Consider the following 20,703-nt stretch of genomic DNA (forward strand, 5'->3'; position numbering starts at 1 on the left):
AAATCTGTAGAAGAGATTCCCAGAAGTGGAATTCTGGGTCTAATGATAGTTTTGGTGGGTATTTTGATAACTACTACTACTTTTTCTTCTTTTTTTGGCACTCCAGGCCATTATTTCATTTTTTTTATTATACCTTTTTGTACTTTTCAAATACAAAACACTGATGTAAGCAAAATTTTAACATACTCCTGATGAACATGAGATAAACTTTAACAAATGGAAAGATGTACTATATTATGTATAGAATGTCTTGATTTCAGGTATCAGTTGCTCCTAAGTTAATTATAAATTCAATAATACCTTTTAACATCTAAGGAAGTTCCCTTCTGTTCTTAAGTTTGCTAAATTAGAGTTTTTTCATTTTATTAAAGCTGTAAAATTGGTTAGCCTAAAGTTATTCCAAGTATTTTCTTATTTTTAAAAAATCTTTTCTATATCTTAAGTTATAGCCATTTTACATTCCCATTATCTACACTTTTTTTCCTGACCAATCTTTCAAAGAAATTTATTAGCTTTTTCAAATTAAAAAAAAAAAAAAAAAAACAGCTTTGACTTGTTAATCCCTTCCACTGTACACTGTTTAAAATTTCATTAATTTCAAACCCAAATTTATCACTTATTAGCTGGAAGCTTGGATCAGTTTCTATCCTCTGTAAAATGGGTATAGTAACAATCTACCTCAAATGACTATTGTTAAGAGTAAATGAGATAATCCTTATTAAGAACATGGAACTGTGCTTGCCTGGTACACAGCAAGAGCTCTGTAAGTTCTCATTTTTATCTTCATCGCCTCTTGTTTTACTTTGCTTGAATTTGTTCTACTGTTCTTTCTCTAAATTAGATTAGTGTAATAATATTTAATTCTTTTAAATACAAAGATGTAAAGATTTAGAGTATCACAAAGGTTTTATTTAATGTGTTATAATTTTCTTTACTGTTTAGTTCTAGGTGTTTTGTGACCTGCATTATTGTTTTAATTTTGACCTTTGGGATTTACAAATGTGTGTTTGTATGTAGATTTGTATAATCATTTCTAACTTAAGTGTGCTTTTGTCAGAAAACATGATTGATAATTATGTGAAATGGACTAGAACTATGCTGTACAACCCAATACACAGTTACTTTTATAAAATACTCCCTGTGTGCTTGAAAAGAATACATCTTCAAAGAGTTAGGAGGTATATTTTGAACTAACTTTTAAAACCCAATGGCCTGTCATTCTCTCAGCCAAAAACCTCATTTCACAGGATGGAGTTATAGCAAACCAAGAAGAATTTTTGTGACTTGACCTCTACCAAACCTTTCAACACTATCCACCAACTCCTCCACAGCCTAATAGTACTCCAGTAATGCTAGGTTAAATCCTCTTGATCAGCATTCTCTTTTGGGCTTTCATTCCTTAGCATATTCTTTATGCTCTCCCTTTGTTCCCCATCATGTTAACAACAACTCATTCTTCAGGAAATGATCTGTGAATAATCTTTTGCAAGCAATCCTTGATGTCTACTCATTGGGATGAGTGAAGCATTTCATTTACACTTCTAGTGTACCCAGAAATGCACTACAGCAGTTTCACAGATTTGGGGCCAATATTTACCCAGAAACTTTACTGGAACTAGGAATATAGCTCAGAGTTAAAGAGCTTACCTAGCATATTTGATTCCCAACATGGCAAAAATACACTACAAAACAAAAAAGGCAATTTACTGATTGCTTGGTTATGTGCCACGCACAAATTATTCTAGTGACAGACACAGTTCCTCCTCTTATAAAGCTTAGGCAGGCAATTTTTCTACTTATTTTAACAGCACTGTATTCTCCACCATCTAGGATATTACCAAGGAAAACAATAAACGTTAAGCAAATGAAAGGAATTTTTAAAATGCCTTATTAAGGAAAATGTAATTGGGGAACTAAATCAACTATAAAATCACATAATCATTTATAATTCTTTATAAGTATACTGATATCTAAAAGTACATCTCCAAATCTGAAAGTTATAGCCAGCCACTGACCCAACAATCTCTATCCAAGTGCTAGCTGAAGAACTTTGCTCATAATCACCATCCTTCTGTAATTTCTAGATGTCAGAGAAAAGAACTTTGATCTACATCATAAAACATAAAATGGGGAGCATCAGTATACTTAAAAGTCCTAATCCTAAAATATTTCTGCCTTCTTATTTTTATCACCTTTCATTTTTCATTATTTCATTATCTTAGTACTTTCCACTATCATGAATAATTAAGCTATAAGTTTACTAGCTTTTCTTTTAATACTGTTTTTGATACTGTGAAGGAAGAATATAAAGTCATATTCACAATTATATCTCTCTCACACCCACTACTTTAGTTTTAAAAAGTAGGCTTCTGTTCCCTGTACATTTAATATAAGGGCTATATATTTTAACAATTATGGCCTTAAAAAAGAAAATCATAAGCTAAATTAATGGAGTAGTGCTAAAAACCAGTAAAGGTTAAAATGGGTATAAGCATACAATTTGGTGGATTCCATGTTGCTGGTAAAAGCTTGGTTCACTAAAAAGAATTAGTGTGAGCTTGCCAGAAATGCAGATCCTCAGATTATACACTGAATCTGAACTTGTTTTGTATAAATTCCCCAGGTGGTTTACTACTTGATTCATTGGCTATCTTGACAAATAAGATGTTAAAATTAACTTAAGGTATAGAATTTACTGGTATATGCAAAAGCTCTATGACTAGTAAAAAAGCTGGAATTCAACCCCAAAGCTATGGAAAAATAAGATGAACTCTAGATTGTGATCAGGAAAGCCTTCATGAGGGTGCTGATATCTAAGTTCACACTTGATAATGGGCAGATTCCAATGTATGAGAATGTGAGCGAAGCATTCCAGATTGGGAAATCAGAAGAAAAAGCATACAGATGGAAAAGCATGGCCAAGATAAAGAACAGAGTGGGATCATTAAGACTGAAAAACATCATAATAAATAGTTTTATGTTTATCTTATCAATCATGATTTCCTTAAAAGAACACAGGGGTAAAAAAAAAAATTATTGAGAATAGATAGGAATTAAGTCCTGATGATCCTCAAGTGCTAGAGTAAAGTAGCCCCAAATTTATTCAATAGACAATGAAAAATCATTGCAATTTTTAAGCAAAAAAGCAAGCTCACTATGGTTTAGGAAGATCACTGTTGAAGCACTACACAAGTGAGGGGGTGAAGCAGAGAATCTGAAATATAATTAGAATAGTTCAAGAAAGAAGTAATCCAGCCTGCCTGAAAGGCAATGGGAACAGAGAAAACTATTATAGAGGTACAACTAACAGGATTTAGCAACTTCTAGAGCTGAAAAGAGATGGACATGTCACGAGTAGTTGTCAGATTTAGATCTTAGGTTGTTGGAGAGATTACAGACCATTAGGAGGATCAGGTGAAAAAAGCTTTCGAAAACACACGAACAACTCTAAATCAGGGTGAAACAATGATCAAATGTGGTTCTGCTGTTCTAAATCTTTAGATATACTAGAACAATGTTAAAATAAAGGGATGTTCTATTGTATCTTAAAGTAATAATAATAATAATAATAAAGGGACGTATGTGTTACAGAGCTGGAGAACAAGAATGGATAGCAAAGGAAGAAGAAAAATTAACATGTTAATTTCAAAAATTATTAAATATGTAACAAAAAGAGCTAATTTATAAAACCAAATAAATGCTGGTACTACATATCTCTAGAAAAGTTTTATCATATGAAAATAAAGATAACAAACAGTTATTAAGAAGGCCTATCAATACTAATAATTATTAATATTCAATAATAAGAAGTAATAGATAATACTTAAAAGCTCTATGTACTAGGAACTATTCTATAGCATATCTTTAGAAATGCTAATTCATTTAATCTTCACACTCAACTTAAGAGGCAGATATTCTCATTACACATGATTTTTCTCCCCTGTGGTACTGGGGATTGAACCTAGAGGCACTCTACCATGGAGCTACATCCCCAGTACTTTATATTTTTTGGTCTAAATTGCCCAGATTGACCTAGAACTTGTGATCTTCTTGCCTCAGTCTCCTAAATTGCCAGGTTTACAAGTGTGTGCCAACACACCCAGTCTCATCATGCATAATTTTATTTTACTTTTGGACTGGGGGATCTAACCCAGGGACACTTTACCACTGAGCTACATCCCCATCCCTTTTTATTTTGAGACAGAATTTCACTAAGTTGCTTAGGCCCTCACTCAATTGCTGGGACTGGCATGGAACTTGCGATTCTCCTGCCTCAGTCTCCTGAGCTGCTGGGATTACAGGAGTGCACCTCTGCACCCAGCTCATTATGCATAATTTTATTTATTTATTTATTCTTTTTTGCGGTTCTGGGGATTGAACCCAGGGCCTTGTGCTTACAAGGCAAGCACACTACCAACTGAGATATATCCCCAGCGCCATTATGCATAATTTTAAAATCTGAAAATCAAGAATCCACTGCATGATTTTCTAGAAATGTATTAAATATCAAAATTAAAAAGATGCAGAATACATAAAAAGATCAATAACCTGATTATAAACCTGCAGTCAATAAGATGGAAATGGGATAGAAGAGAGGGTAGTGAGTAAAGAAACAGGGCAGAAGATAGTGAAAGATATTTATAATTTGGTATATATTGTTTAAATTTTTATATGCTAATTTATCCATTTTCACTTATATAATCTTCTAAAAATTAAAAACTTTTTCTGAGATACCTAAATTGTAGATTACCTTACACATAGTTTAAACTATAAAATGGTAGCACAGAAAGAAATTATGTGGCAAGAGTATAAAGTTATAAGTTGAAACGTCACTATGGAATATGAAAAGATGCTGTAGTTTGGATGAGGGTGGCACTACTGAGAGGTGGTAAAACTTTAAGTAGGCCCTTTGGAGAGATTCTCAGTTCTATAGGGGCATGTCCTAGAAAGAGACTGTGGGACTTAAGTTTCTTCCTCTTTGCTTCCTGGTTCATGAGGTGAGCAGTTAGTCCTGCCAAATATTCCTACTATGATGTGCTACTTCTTAGAGATCCAAAACAATGGGGCAGACTGATTTTGAACTGGACCTCCAGAACTGTGAACCAAAATAAATCTTTTCTCTTTTTAAGTTAACTATCTCCTGTATTTTGAGATAATAATGGGAAGATGGCTAACACATATGCTGCTGGAAGTCTTGGGACATGCTGCTCTTCCTGCTGTATCTTATGCAGATATAAATTCACAAACAACTTGAGTCTAAAAGCAACCAAACTGGAGAGGAATCAAATAAGTATATCAGTATATCAGAAGTACATCAGGAGCACATTCACCAAACTTAAGAAAAACTAAAATGGTATCTTAAAAACTTTAAAGTTATAAGGAGGCAGTCTGAATGGAAGAGAGTGGGAATAAACTTTTCTCTATTTCCCTTTCTGGAGAAAGCACAATAACTAAAGAGTCAAGATGATGTTTCTGAGAGTGAGAGTTCCACCTTTCTCCACAGGAGTAAGTGTGCAGGTAAATTTTCATGGGCCTAAGGAGAAATCAATAGTAAAGACATACTCGTCTTTCTACAAACCTGGGGTTACACTGCTTTGCTGCATTCAGGCGACTACATCTAACAGAAGACCTAGAGGCAACCCTCAGAGACTACACTGCTGAAGAATCCTGCATGTGGGAGTGCCTGGAAACACTGAGTACTTGTCCTAGAGCTTCTAGAAATGGGTAAGTTTGTTGGCTCCTTTGTTGTTAGTTCACAGGACAAAGAACCCTGACTTCCAATGTGTACTGGAAAAAAGGTATATATAGCTAGAACTAAATAAGTGCAAAAGGAGCTCCAAAACCCTATGAATGAGCATAAAATTCATATAACTCCTTTAAAGGGAACTCAGTAACCAGCAAGAAGAGTCAGCTTAAGACTAGAACTACCTAAGCAGAAGTAACAGAAGACATCAGGTGACTCAAAGGTTGTTTGTTTTGATTAGGAGAGGAGAAAAGGCACTCAGCAAATCAAACTCCTGAGCAAACTGCCCCAATGTTCAGGCCAAACAGATTCAAAGGCACTAGAGGCTCAGTAGGGGTTGTTATATGGGTTTTCTGGCCAATCCCTATAGAAGAGTTGCAGTACAACCTCTAGATTTTCTGAAGGAAAAAAAAGCCCTTATAAAAGTAGCTCTTGACATGGTGATGGGCCTCATAAAGAACACAAATAAAAAACATCATGAGCCACCAAGTTACAAGGCCAGGTTCAGCAGCAATCACTGTATGGTAGACACAATATATTTGGAATAAGGCCTAGGCAGATCCACAGGGCACTAGTAAACTCCAAGAGGAGGCCAGAACTTCATATTACCTATTTCTACCAGACTTAAGTTATGCTTATACTAGTAACTTAATAGTAAGTTCCAGTAAGCAATAATGAAAAAGAAAAACCTGGGACAGATACAAGCCAAAATATGGATTGCTACTATTCAACAACCTACTCATAAGGCTCTGAAAGACAATGAGGAGGGAATGAGAACTGTAAAGGGAGAAGAAATACATAGGTTCCTGGGTAGTGGAGAATGGTTTGGCTTATTAGGGGGAATGTAAGTTCAAATACAAAAATAAGAGACAAGATCTTAGAGAAAATCCATGTTGAATGGCCCTGCAGGTGTCAGCTCAAGATGCCACCACCACAAAGCCAGTTACAGAAGAGCAGTTAACTATATTACAACCACAGATAGATGACTCATCATCTACATGATATGTTTTATAAGAATACGTTCATGGTAGCGCACACCTGTAATCCAGCTACTTGGGAGGCTAAAGCAAAAGGACTATAAGTTTGAGGTCAGACTCCACAAGTTAGTGAGAATCACTGGAACTGTAGAACAGTGGTAGAGCATTTGCCTAGCACGTGCAAAGTCCTGAGTTTAATCTACAGTACTGAAATAAAACAATCAACAAAAACAAAACAAAACAAAACCCAGCAAACAAATTAGAGTGCTGTCCTATGGCAGAAGGATATAGCTCAATTGGTAGAGTGCTTACCTTGCATGCACAAGGCCCTAGGTTCTAATCCCCAGCACCACCAAAAAGAGAGAGAGACAGAAACTGAAGCAACGGACAAGAATAAAGGAGAAGCCTGAACTGGTGGTTTGGAAGGCTGAGGGTCACAAGTTCAAAGCCGGCCTCAGCAACTTAGTGAGGCCCTGTCTCAAAATAAGAAGTTAAAAGGGCTGGGGATGTGGCTCAGTGGTTGAGTACGATTCCCTGTACAAAAAAAAAGGAAATTAAAATAAATCATCTGAGGAGCTATATAGAGAATAAAGTAAGCTGCCTGAATGAACTGAAGGTATGACTGACTCAAGTTTCTGAACCATACATCAAAACAGAGAAAGGGCAAAGCACTGTCACTATATCATAAGTGAAAAAGTGAATAGTAGGTTATCAAAACAGAAACGTGTCTATTGAAATCTTTTTCTTCCCCCTGGTACTGGGGATTGAACCCAGGGGCGCCTAACCACTGAGATACATCCCAGCTCTTTTTACCTTTTTTAATATGAGAAAGGGTCTTGCCGAGTTGCTTAGGACCTCACTAAGTTGCTGAGGCTGGTTTTGAACTTGCAATCATCCTGCCTCAGTCTCTCAAGTCACTGGGATTTCAGGCATGCACCACCATACCCAACTCAAAATCTTTAAAAATTTCATCTGGGGCTGGGGAGATAGCTCAGTTGGTAGAGTACTTGCCTTGCAAGCACAAGACCCTGGGTTCGATCCCCACTACAGCAAAATAAATAAATAAATAAGTAAAAATTCATCTGTATAAAACTAGAATCATTTTGAATGCTACCAGCAGTACATTCAATGCTTTGGGAAACACTATTAAGACTACAAAGATAAGAGTGCTAGATTGGGTTGACTGACTGATAGGTTAATACAGATAGGAAAGCCCTGCAATATTTCCAGTGTAACATCATGTAAGACCCTAAACCTGGATGGTGATCAGGAATTTGAAAGGAGGTGATAAAAATATTCATGATATGCTATAGAGATAAACTAACAGGAGTTGATCTCTGAATAGGGGTAGGATGCAAAAGATGAGGAATCAGATATAGCACTGAGACTTTTCTTGAGTGACAAAGACATCCACTAACAGTAGGGGAAACATTTGAGACCAGGCTGTCCTTGAAACTGAGATCCTCCTGCCTCCGCCTCTAAAGTAGCTGGAATTACAGGTGTGCTCCATCACATCCAGCTCTTAAAAGAATCTTCAAAACAATGAGCTGGTTTCCCTTCAAATATTTTAGGATGATTTCTTTCCTATTTCTGGCATTACTACATTTCCTACTTCTTTAAACTAAATTCTATTTCCAAAGGTCCATCATTCTAAGATAAAAATCTTAACTGTCAAATGTGTTAAAATTTCAAAATAATATAAACATTCATTTTTAATACAATCTTCCATTTGAACTGTGCTTTCCAGAGGGAAAATGTAAAATCCTAGAGGAAGAAATAATGCTTACTTTCTATAATTAGAGTTAAGAAAGTGGTATTGGTAAGTATTTTTCACTCCTGAGAAAGTTTGTAAGAGATGGAAAATGAATAAGAATTACTTATGAACTCATAAAGAAGGTGATTCAAGAAACTAAAGAAGCTAACACAAAGTTGTGGTGTTACAAAGAAACTAAAGAAGCTCAAATAAAATTGCAGTGGTGACAGGAGAAAGGAGACATGTTAAGAAAGGAGAATTTTCATATTACTCTATTATTTTCTTAAAAATCTTTTCCTTACCTTGAAGATGTGACTATAAAATTGTACTTCCAATTCTCTTCAAATAGCTTTGACCTATGCTTCCATCTCATGAATTCCAAAACAGCATTAAGCTGATGCATATTTTCATAAATCTGGGAGGGAAAAAAGAAATTGAAGATAGAACTTTTATTTGTCAGAATAATACATGTAAAAGCAATACTAAAAATATTTCATGTGTAAAATAACACATTTTCAAAGTAAAGATAATGAAAAGTTCCCAGTATTTAGAAACTCATCACTTTATCATTTTCCCAAACTCAAACCAAAGAAGCATATAAAGTTAGTTCTGTAGGGAAAAAGTATATCACCTATAAAATTTCCATGTTAAAGTTTTGAGAAACAAAAATCTCATCAATTTGAAAGAACAAGAACTGCTGGAAATAGCACTGAAACTAACAATTTGACAATATTCATATTCTTAGAAATCCATTGGATTAGATGAAGGGGAACAAAGGGAAAGAAGGAGGGAGGGGAATAGGAAGAACAGTGAATTACTTGGACATAACTTTCCTAGCCTTGTATTTGAATACACGACCAGGGTAACTCTGCATCATGAACAACCACAAGAATAGTATCCTAAATAGAATAAGTTATACTTTATGCATGTATAATTTGCCAAACTACTTTCTACTGTCACGTATAACTAAAAAGAACAAATTTTTAAAAATGCACTTGGTTGCAATAAACAGTCAAACCTACCAATGGAGTCTTACTTAATATAAGGGTAAGCTAGTGGGGCATAGTGGTTCTCGCCTGTAATCCCAGCAGCTCAGGAGGCTGAGACAGAAGGATTGGGAGTTCAAAGCCAGTCTCAGCAACTTAAGAGAGCTCCTAAGCAACTCAGTGAGACCTGTCTCTAAATAAAAATACAAAAAAGGGCTGGGGATGTGGCTCAGTGGTTGAGTGCTCCAGAGTTCCATCCCTGGTACCAATAATAATAATAATAAAAACAACAACAACAAAAATAACAACAACTGCTAGCTAAATGGCATTAAAGTATCATCACAGTAAAATAAATATCAATTAAGTAACTATTACAATTTTAAAAATTCATATTCTTGCATAGGCAAAAACATATTTGACCACCTAGTACTTCTTTTGCCCCTTTTTATCAAGTTTCATTAACTAGTTTTAATTTCTACCTAGAATATTAGGATTTATGGGAGTGAAGAATTAATTACACTGATAGGTCCAATCTCATGGGCTGGATTTAAACTTTGTTAATACTGTCATTAGGATCCTACAGTTTCAAGGAATAGTCATTCTAAAAGAAGATGTCAGAAATCTTAATTTACTTTAAAGGCCTTTGTCTTCAAGACCATTTAGAAGTATCACTTGTGTCACACTGAGGTTTAGTAGTCTAGGCAATAACGACTAAATTCATGTAAACCAAAGCAACCTGAAACGGTCTGGCATATCGGATAGCAGTCTTTGTTAAAAAAGACTCTCTACTCAGCAGACAGGCTGCCATAGAACTATGCTAAATCTTTCATGACAATCACTAAGAAAAATGCAGGATGGCAGGACTGGAGACTTCATGGTTTTGTTTTATTTTCTGAGACATTCATAATCTTTTAAGAATTTCCCTTACACTAGTGAAAAAATAATTACATTATGTTTCCACTTTAGAAATGGCATTAAAATTTTCCTCCAAAGCCATTCTTTGCCAACTACACCATTCCTCCCTAAGGGTGTGTACATCAAAAGAGAGAAAGTAATCACTGTATTAAACAAAGCTCAGGTTAATCAATTTGCATAAAACCAAAGACAGTTCACCAAGATGGCCTTATTCTAATTTTATCAGATATTTCCAATGGATCAAATGATAAAAATCATGTAAACTACTTACCAACCATGATTATAACACTAATCATTATAATATTGTTTCCTTGGCTTAAAAAACAATGCAATAGCTTTAGAAAAATCTAAAGTTGATTTTTTTTTTTTTTTTTTTTTTTGTAAAGGAAAAATAAAGAACCAAAAGAAAACCAACCCTAAGACTCACTAAGGAAAATCAAGTAAGGTTTGACTTCATTATTCAGAGCTAAACAAAACAAAGGAAAAAATGTGCTTCACAGTACAGTTCTGAAAATAATTTCTTACATATTAGAAATTGTATGAATAAAGTGAAGATTAGGACCTTTGCAATATAGTACTATAGTTTGGTAAGCACAAATCTATAAATATGCACACATATAAGCAGGAACAAGATTTACGTAGGCAAAATGTTCAGACAACGTCAACCACTTGACTTACAAGGCAATTTACAACAGTCTGAGCACTATAAACTTGTATCCAACAACCACAGGGATGCCAGTCAAAACCAAACACCAAGTAAGTATTTTTATGCCAGAGATTTTGTTTAAAATTTTCAAGCATATTAACTGTAGAAAGCACATTAAAGAGAAGGTAATTCTTTTAAAAATATATCAGTTTCTTAATGACTTTGTTTTTGTGGTGCTGGGGATCGAACCCAGGGCCTTGTACTTGCAAGGCAAGCACTCCAGCAACTGAGCTCTCTCTCCAGCCCTCTTAATGACTTTGGATAAATGAAAATCAAACCTAAGCATACTCATGTTTTACAATTCAGAGCTAACATTAAAATTTATTCGTTTATATTTGCAAACAAATGCGGGCAGTTCATTGTATTCCCACATTTTCCTTTACAAAATACACTTTCTTGCCATCAAGATGTACACATTTCTCTTGGTTGTTTTTTCGGGGGTTTTTTTGTTTTGTTTTGGTACTCGGGACTGAACTGAGGCACTTTACCACTGAGTTACATCCTCAGCCCTTCTTATTTTTATTCTGAGAGAGGGTCTCACTAAGTTGCTTAGGGCTTACTAAATTGCTAGTGCTGGCCTCGAACTTGTGATCCTCTTGCCTCAGCCTCCGAAGTTGTGGGATTACAGGTGTGTGCCACCATGCCACACTTTTTTCTCTTGGTTTTCAAAATTATTAAAATGGTTAAATCTTAAGCCACCAAGGTACTTTAAGATCACTAGGGGGTGCAGGTATAACTAGCTCAGTGGCAGAACATTTGCCTACTGTGAGGCTCTGGGGTTCAGTTCCCAACCACACACACACACACACACACACACACACACAGACACACACACGTACAGAACCCAGAACCCACCAAGAACAAACATGGGTATAATAGTTATTATCTTTGACTCCAAGGTGTCAGAATGTCACCCATTACTTAATAGAAAAGAATACAGCATAAGTATGCTTTGGATAAATATACTCAGTCAAAACTGAAGCTTAGGATTACTTTTTGAGTTTGTACTAGTTATCAAAATACAGAATTTTTAGCATTCAGAATAATCAGGGATATTAGATTGCACCTTTTTTCGAACACTCCCAAATCCCTCATTCCTAACTTCATTTCTTCTCTCTTCTCAATACCCATAAAAAGTACCCCATCTACTGTGTAAACATGGCTTTCTGTATAAACACTATAACTACATTCAATTAACTTTTTTAAAAAATTTAGAACCAAATTACAAAATCATCTTTATTTTACAAACATTTCAGTTGGGATCTTAAGCAAAAGATAGTAATGTTAAAGTCTTCAGTATGTTAACTAGAACACTCAATCATTGTGCTGTCGAAAGATGTAACATGGTTTTTGCTTTAAGTATCTCAAATGAACAACAGCAACTTAGGTTCACCGTTCATTCACTTGTAACCAAATAACACAGATAGGGAGAATCAACTCATGAACAAGTTGTATTCTACATGTTCCAAAAGTTAATTTATCAACTGAATACAAGCTTGATTTTGAAACTAAAGATGCCTTTTCTCATAAATCCAAAGATACATATAATGGCATTAAACATGCCCACATATACACATAATACATATATATGTGTACTTATATACATATATACATACATATATGGATATAAAATACAAACTTTACGGCGTAATTCTTCTGTTTAAGCTATTTTCATATCAAACAATGTTTCTTTTCTTATAGATTCATTTCTGTATCCTAAAATCTAGCACAGTTAATGACATAGAATAGGATTTCAGCAAACATTAGCTGATTTGAAGTACCTAATAGTAGTCACTCAATAAGAAACTGAATTATATAGAAAACCTAATCTATCAGAAATACAGAAGAGACAAAACACAAGAGGGAAAAGCATCTTCCAGAAGAGATTCTTTTTTTTTTTTTTTGGTGGTGCTGGGGATTGAACCCAGGGCCTTGTGCAAGCCAGGCAAGCATTCTACCAACTGAGTTATATTCCCAAACCCCAGAGAAAGATTCTTGGGTTACGATGCTCTAGCCTAATTCTGGCCAGCAAGAGGAAGAGAGTTCATTTGTTTCCTAAGGAGCTTATGGGAAAGGTTTTCCTGGATGAAGCAAAGAGCCCCATGAGCTGAGTGTGGTGGTTCATGCCAATAACTCCAGTGAGTTGGAAGAAGGATCACAAATTTGAGACCAGCCTGAGCAACTGAGCAAGAAGACCCTTTCTCAAAACCAAACAAAAAGATTTGGGATGAAGCTTAGAGTAGAATGCTCCAGGGTCTGATCCCCAGTACTGACCTCCACCCTGCCAAACCAGATGAAAACACACACACACACATTCTTTTTTCGCAATTCTGGGTAGAAATGTGTCAGCCAAATTGTGGCATTCACTGTATGATCATGAGAAGAGACTAAGAGGACATACTCCAACAGAATGAGAATGGCAGCAGCATTCTTTCCACAAGATGAAAAAAATCTGGATCACTGGCAATATTATGTCTTGCCTGAATACCTAGAGCCATCTTAACTTGGATCTTTGTATTATATTAAACCCTTTTATTGATTAAGCCAATTTCAGTTGCAAAAAGATAAAGTGATTTAAGAATAGACACATTGGGCTGGGGAAATAGCTCAGGTGGTAGAGTGCTTGCCTCGCATGCACTAAGGCCCTGGGTTCAATCCCCAGTACTGCAAAAAAAAAAAAAAAAAAAAAAAGAATAGACACATCATTTTTTACTATGAATTCAATTATTACAATACAATAACTCCCCTAAATTCCGATTTCAGCTCAGATTCATCTTTTGAATGTATTTCCAAACTACTAAAAAATTCAAATATCTGTTCCAGTGGCACATCAAGAAAACAGGATCAATATAAAAGCCAAAATCTATCAATACAAAAACTATTCACACACCCATATTCACTCTTTTGGCTAATGGCAGTACTACCTACCCAACTGTCAAAGTTTGAAATCTTAGGATCACTAAGTTTCACCTCCCGCTGCCACACTGATTATATTTAGAAAACTGCTAAATGCTGCCCATTCTAATACTAAGAGATCTTTAGTCTCATCTTCCCCAACTCTAAATACGTCCTCTAGTGTGTAGGCTCATGTTTTTCTTGGAGCCCACCTTCATTCTTACCTCTATTCATTGTACCTGTTGTTTTCAAATACAACTGTGCTTCATTGAAAAATAATGGTCATAATTCATTATGAAAACACAAAGTAAAAGCACAAGGAGATACTACCAGTCAACATAATGTCTGTATAATCAAAAAAAAAAAAAAAAAAAAAAAAAGAGTTAAAACCAAGTGTTAGGACACAGAGAAACTGAAACCCTCATACACTGCTGAAAGTAACATAAAATAATACAGTGACTTTGAGGAATAGTTTGCCAATTTCCTGAAGTTAAATAAAACAGAAACTTACCATATGATCCAAAATTTTTTCTGTGGGAACCTACCCAAGAAAAGTGAAAATGTGTCCACATTAAGACTTAGTTACAAATGTTCATAAGTAGCCATTATTCATAAATACCCCAAACTGGCAACAAGCCAAATATTCATCACCTATTGAACAGATAAACAGTGTGGCATAACCACAGAACAGAGCACCACAAGGGAATAAAAAGGAATGAAATTCTGACACATATAACAAAACGAATGAACTTCAAAAACAGTAACTTTAGTCGGGTGGTGTCGCATGCCTATAATCCAAGCAGCAAGAGGATTCCAAGTTCAAAGCCAGCCTCAGCAAAACTTAGTCTAAAAATAAGAAGGGTTGGGGATGTGGCTCAGGAGGTAAGTGCCTCTGGGTTCAATACCTAAGTGAAAAAAGTCAGATGCAAAAGTCACTTTTGTGCAAGTCAACATACATGAAATCTTTAGAAAGGGCAAATTTAGACACAAGAATCAAAGCAATGGTTGCATACAGCCAACAGATAGAATCAGGTAACTGGGAGAGGCAATGGAAGTAAACAGAAATATTCACAATTCTAACCATTTAATAAAAATTGAAAAAAATACAAGTGTACTTAATTTTTTTTCCCAGTGATTTCCAGTAGGTACGAATTGAAAATCACCCCTCCCCACCCCCAGGGCTGGTGATCAAACCCTAGGGCCTCATGCGTGCTAAGCAAGCACTTTACCACTGAGCTACACCCCTAGCCTGAAGTACAAATTCTTTAGGAGGACATTTATGGACTACTATAATCAGATTGCTATAATCTGCTTTCAGTATACTTATCCTACCTTGTCTTCTATAATTCTTGCCCAAAAGTCTCCTGCTGGCCATATTAAACTATTTGCTATTTCCTAAGAGGCCAGGCTATATAATGCTTTTCCTTTTCTTCACGCTTGGAATTGAAATTCAAAAATCAAAAGGTACTTATATTTATCTTCTGCCAAATGAACTTCCATTTTTCCTCACAAAGACCCATCTCAAATATCTCCTGTTAAATTTTCTCTACTCCCTTATGTAGTTATTTATTCCATAGAATTCTAGTAAGTAATAAATTGTGCTTACATTAGAAGTGCAATCATTTATATGGATCTTCTTTACAAAGAAAATCCCAATACAACAGCAATAGCATAAGTCAATAATAAATGACACTGACAAGTGCAAAAGTATGTAAAATGAACTCTGCACCAAAAAGACCCTGCTTAAGAATCCTTATTGTCACATGAGAAAAACAGGAAGTCACCCAATGTCACCTTAATGTTTATCAGTATGGGATCAATTAAATAGCCACAATGAACACTAAACATTTAATAAAAGAATGATATATTGTATACATTTTATGGATATGGAAAGATATTCCCAATGCCTTAAATTTTTTTAGAAAATCATTAAGTCAACCTTCATTGTTTAAAAAAAGGAAACAAGACTATATATGTATTGGAGTATGTCTGTGCATGTATACATCACACATGAGGAAGTTAAGGCTGATATAAATGCAGCTCTTCTGGTATAGACAAAAAGTGCAAGCCATCTGTCCATTAACTGATAAATGGGTAAATAACATGATCTACCCATGGAATGGAATATTGTTCAGTCATAAGAATAAATGAAGTCATAAAAGAACTGACTCATGATACAACATGAACCTTGAAAATATGCTGAATGACAGTCACAAAGAAAAATGAAATTATGTCATTTGCAGGCAAATGGACAGAACTAGAGATCACTATGTTAAGTGAAATAAGCCAAACTCAGAAGGTCAAGGGTCATGTGTTTTCTCTCATATATGGAAGCTAGAAAGAAAAAAGGAAAAGAAAGTGGTGTGGGGTGGGGATATCAGGAAAATCAAAGGGAAATCAGAGCAAAGCGGGAACCAGGAAGTGCTGGAGAGTCATTTGGCCAAATTATACTGTTATATTGTATGCATATGTGAATATGTAACAACAAATCCCATCATTACATAAAACCACAATGCATCAATTAATAATGAAGAAAGAGAAAAAAAGGTCATTAAAAATATGCTGAATGAAAAAACAGATGCACAGGGCCACATACTGCAGAATTCCACTTAAATGAAATATCAAAAAAAAGGCAATCCCAGAAAACAAAAAGTAGATCAATGGTCATCTGGAGTTAAAGGTTGGGAGTAGAAATGGAGAATGACACTAAAAGCATGATTCACAAAAGAAAAATGATAAATTAATCAAAATTAAAAACTTGCTCTGCAATTGATCCTGTTAAGAAGGTACAGACTTAGAGAACATATATACCTCATAACTTAGCAGTAAGAAGAAAACTTCAACTAGAAAATGGGCAAAAAATATGAAGAGACATTTCACCAAAGAGGATATAGGAATGGCAAAAAGCACAGGGAAGAGATGGCCAAGGTCACTGCTCATTCGAAAATGCAAATTAGGCCTATGCTGAGATCATAACTACATACCTACTGAGATAGGTAAAATAAAAAACAGTGACAATACCAACTACTGGCAAGAAAGGGAAGGAAATGGATTTCTCATACATGATAAGTTAAGTATATAAAGTGACAGTCACTTTAGAAAACAGTTTGGCGGTTTCTTTAAAAAAAAATATATATATATATATATACACACACATACACACACATTAACATGTAACCCACCAATTGCACTTTTAGACACTCACAAATTCTTCAACACCTGATGTTTCCTCTTAACAGTTTTCCATCTACTAAGCCCCAACATGCTCACTGGTTCTAAGTTTCCAATTGCCTATACTATATTTAGAGTTGAGTGCAACCTCTTTCTCTCATACTGCACAACTGCTGCAGTGGTCGCTATATCTACTTACTGCAATGGTACTGAATAAAGTCTTCCTTCAACAAAATTTACCAAATGTTTCAAAGGTTGAGCTTGTACTCGACTCCAAATATTCAGTAGTTCATCTGCTAACATTCTGCCTCATTGGCTTGCTTTCTTTCTTGTTTTCTTGCTATCATTAAAACATATACACTTTTCTGTTCTGAGACATATGAAGGTAAGCTATAAATGGTTAAACCCTGAACATTTCAGCCGGTGTATCCTAAAACAAGGTTGTATCCCACAATTTGCTAACTGTATTTCATGATTACTCTTATTTTAAATTAAAAATTTTTAAATAAATTTTATGTAGATGATGTATATTTTCTGTTACATTACAATGGGAAATGAAAATGTAAATATAATTCTTTTCATTTTTTCTTCATTTCGTAATAGCTTAATATCTGTTTTGAGATATGAGGTATTGCTGTTAATTTGGGATACAGTGTCCTTAAATTTCAACATAGAATTCTGTGGTACTTTTAATTTTTTTTAAATTACACTATGTTCTGAAAATATAAAAAGTGGTATAACAGACATCTATCTCATACCCAGATTTTTTAAATGTTACCATTCAACTATATGTGCTTCAGATTAAAATAGAACTTTTAGCCTAAAATCCATTCTATATATGAATATATAAAATACAGATGTACATTTTAAGTAACAGTACTAAAAATGAATAATTCTGTCCCAATCTTCTAAGTAAGAAATGTATTTGTAGTTTTGACCCCCTCCATGTCTCATGCCAGTTACTTCTTCCTTTCCAAAGGTAACTACCATTCTAAATTTGGCATTATTCCCCTACTTTTCTTTACATTTTTATTTTCCTTTTAATTATATTTACATTTTTAATTATGTTTATATTTTTATTTTCCTTTTAATATATATTTTAAAATTCTACTTTGGAGCTTTATATGAATAGTTACGCTATATATGTTTATTCTTCTTTCACTTTTTTTCACTCAACATTACAATTTCGACATTTTATTCATGTTAGGAAATAAACTGCCGAATATGGTGAAAGATACAGGAATGGATACCATCAATGTTTCTATCAATTTATAAGTAAAAATTTGTAAAAATAAGTAGTTTATTATTTTCTAATTATAATCAAATTATAATTTTATACAGGGTTTTTTGTGTGTGTGGTATTAGGGATTAAACCCAGAGGTACTCTGCCACGGAGTTATATACCAGCCCCACCCCACCCCCTTTTATTCTTTTTTTTTTTTTTTAATTTGAGACAGGGCCTCTACGTTGCTAAGGGTGGCCTTGAACTTGCAATCCTTCTGGCTTAGCCTCCCAAACTGCTGGGATTACATGTGTGCACCACCTTGTCTGGCTACAGAGGAATTAATAAACAATGCTGGTGTGACAGAAGTTATTAAAATCAAAACATGATGGACCAATAAGGAAGTCCCAAACAGTTTTCCTTGAACAGTAAATTTTAATTTCTTTTCTGGAAATTTTGAATTATAAGTTATATGAAAAATTAAATTGCATTTAAAAAGTCCAAGACTGTTTTAGCAACAGAGCATCATAAGCAATCTAAGAGCAAGGACTTCTTGGCAATGCAATTATACTACATATAACTTATAAAGAATATATTTACTTTCTAAAGACACATACCTTGAGATTATGTTTTCAATATTTGTTCAGAGCTGGGCATGGTGGTCCATGCATGTAATCCCAGCTACTCAGGAGGATTTTAAGTCTAAAGCCAGCCTGGGCAACTTAACCAGACCCTGTCTCAAAAATAAAATAAAAAGGACTCGGGGCATAGCTCAATGGTACAATACTTGCCTTAGCATGTGTGAGGCCCTGGGTTCAATTCCCAATACCACCAAAAAAAAAAAAAAAAATTGATTGCCAAGCTGCAATAATAAAGGTAGAATAAATTCCTTTACATGGATATATTTTCCTAAAAATCTAATTACATTCATGAAAAATGGATAAACATCGATCAGATTATCTTAAGGATGTACTGGTTATGTCAGACTGCAATTCAACTAATCTGTCATAATATTTGACTTAATTATTATTTACTAAAAACTTTAAATTACCTTCATTAAAAATCCAATTGCCACCCTTTCTAATGTACATACATAAATATGACCAAACTAAGGACATTCTAAAAATTACAGAAACGAAATCAGGTGAAAAATCTATCACTTGTACAAGAATATGCAAACTAATCATTTCTAATAGGAGGCCAACATTCTAGAGATACTTCCTCCAAAGATCAGATGAGGGACAGTGTTGCTACATGTCCATAGGTGGGTAAACACTTGGGGAAGAAAGTGTTAGTTAGGAAGCCTTCATTTACCTTCTCATCTCTATGTGATGAGAGGGAGGTAGTTAATTACCGTCCTGTGCTGGTTTCAAATCGGTGAGTCACATGCCTAAGGGAGGGGCCTGTACACAGGATGAGCATCAACTAGGACAATCTAGGAAAATTTCAAAAGGAAGCAATGGGTCTGAAGAGTTTCAGACAATTAGAAGCAATGTTCCCAAGAAAATGCACATAACCCAATAGCCTAAAGACTACCCACCTTCTTACAAACATATACCACAAACCTCTGGGACTAAGTTTGGGAGACTGCGTATGTTTGAATTTCAGAGAACAACTACTATCAACAGGAAAGATTGAAAGAAAAACGGTTATATACACATACACACCTCATTTGCTAATACTTCCAGGGGTACTGTAGTGAATTTTAAAACATTTAAGACACAGTTTCCTATCTCATGCAGCATTTAATTAATATGTCAAGTGGAAAATACACTAAAACTGAAATAGTACCAAATGATAACACAAATGCTGTCACGCTACTACACATGACAATTATGTGACTCCACAGGTAGAAAGATCACTGGGGCTGAGTCCAGAGAAGTAATGTAAGGTAGCCTTCCAAGGACTGGCAGGATTGATAGCATTCAAGGAAGGAATAGTTCAGGTTTAAATCAACATTCCAAGAGGCCCAAGAAGTATGCCCTGTGACTACTACTAGCCCTGGCCCCACCCAGAGTTCTCATTTTAGGCTGATAGAGCACAATCATTGATGTATAATCTGTTCCAGATGGAAAACAAAACCACCCTGAAGTCCATGCCCAAAGTAGACATCACCACTCACTTTAGTTCTTCCAAGCAAGCACTAAAGCCCTCACAGTCCTTTCTGATATAGAATCTCCAGCAGCCAAAACATGAAGATGCCTAAAAATCCATGAACTGTTCTTTTAGGAAAGAGACAGTAATGATAAAAGCACAGGGATAAGAGCACAGGCTCTGTACCCAGACTGAGAGCCGAAGTTAGAATCCCGGCTCTACTACTTAACTGTTGTAATCC

At 35.0% G+C, this 20,703-nt stretch overlaps 1 protein-coding gene across 3 annotated transcripts in view; it reads right to left on the reverse strand.

The window, feature by feature from the left end:
• Window positions 1-20,703, reverse strand: part of BMPR1A (bone morphogenetic protein receptor type 1A) — a 133,765-nt gene that overhangs the window by 55,537 nt on the left and 57,525 nt on the right. For all 3 annotated transcript variants that reach the window (XM_079138245.1, XM_079138243.1, XM_079138244.1), the window contains one exon: window positions 8,776-8,888. The gene's annotated coding sequence lies outside the window, so the exon portion shown is untranslated. The remainder of the gene's footprint in view (window positions 1-8,775; window positions 8,889-20,703) is intronic.

The sequence above is a fragment of the Sciurus vulgaris genome, assembly GCF_902686455.1.
Source record: "Sciurus vulgaris genome assembly, chromosome: 4".
Classification (NCBI taxonomy): Eukaryota; Metazoa; Chordata; class Mammalia; order Rodentia; family Sciuridae; genus Sciurus; species Sciurus vulgaris.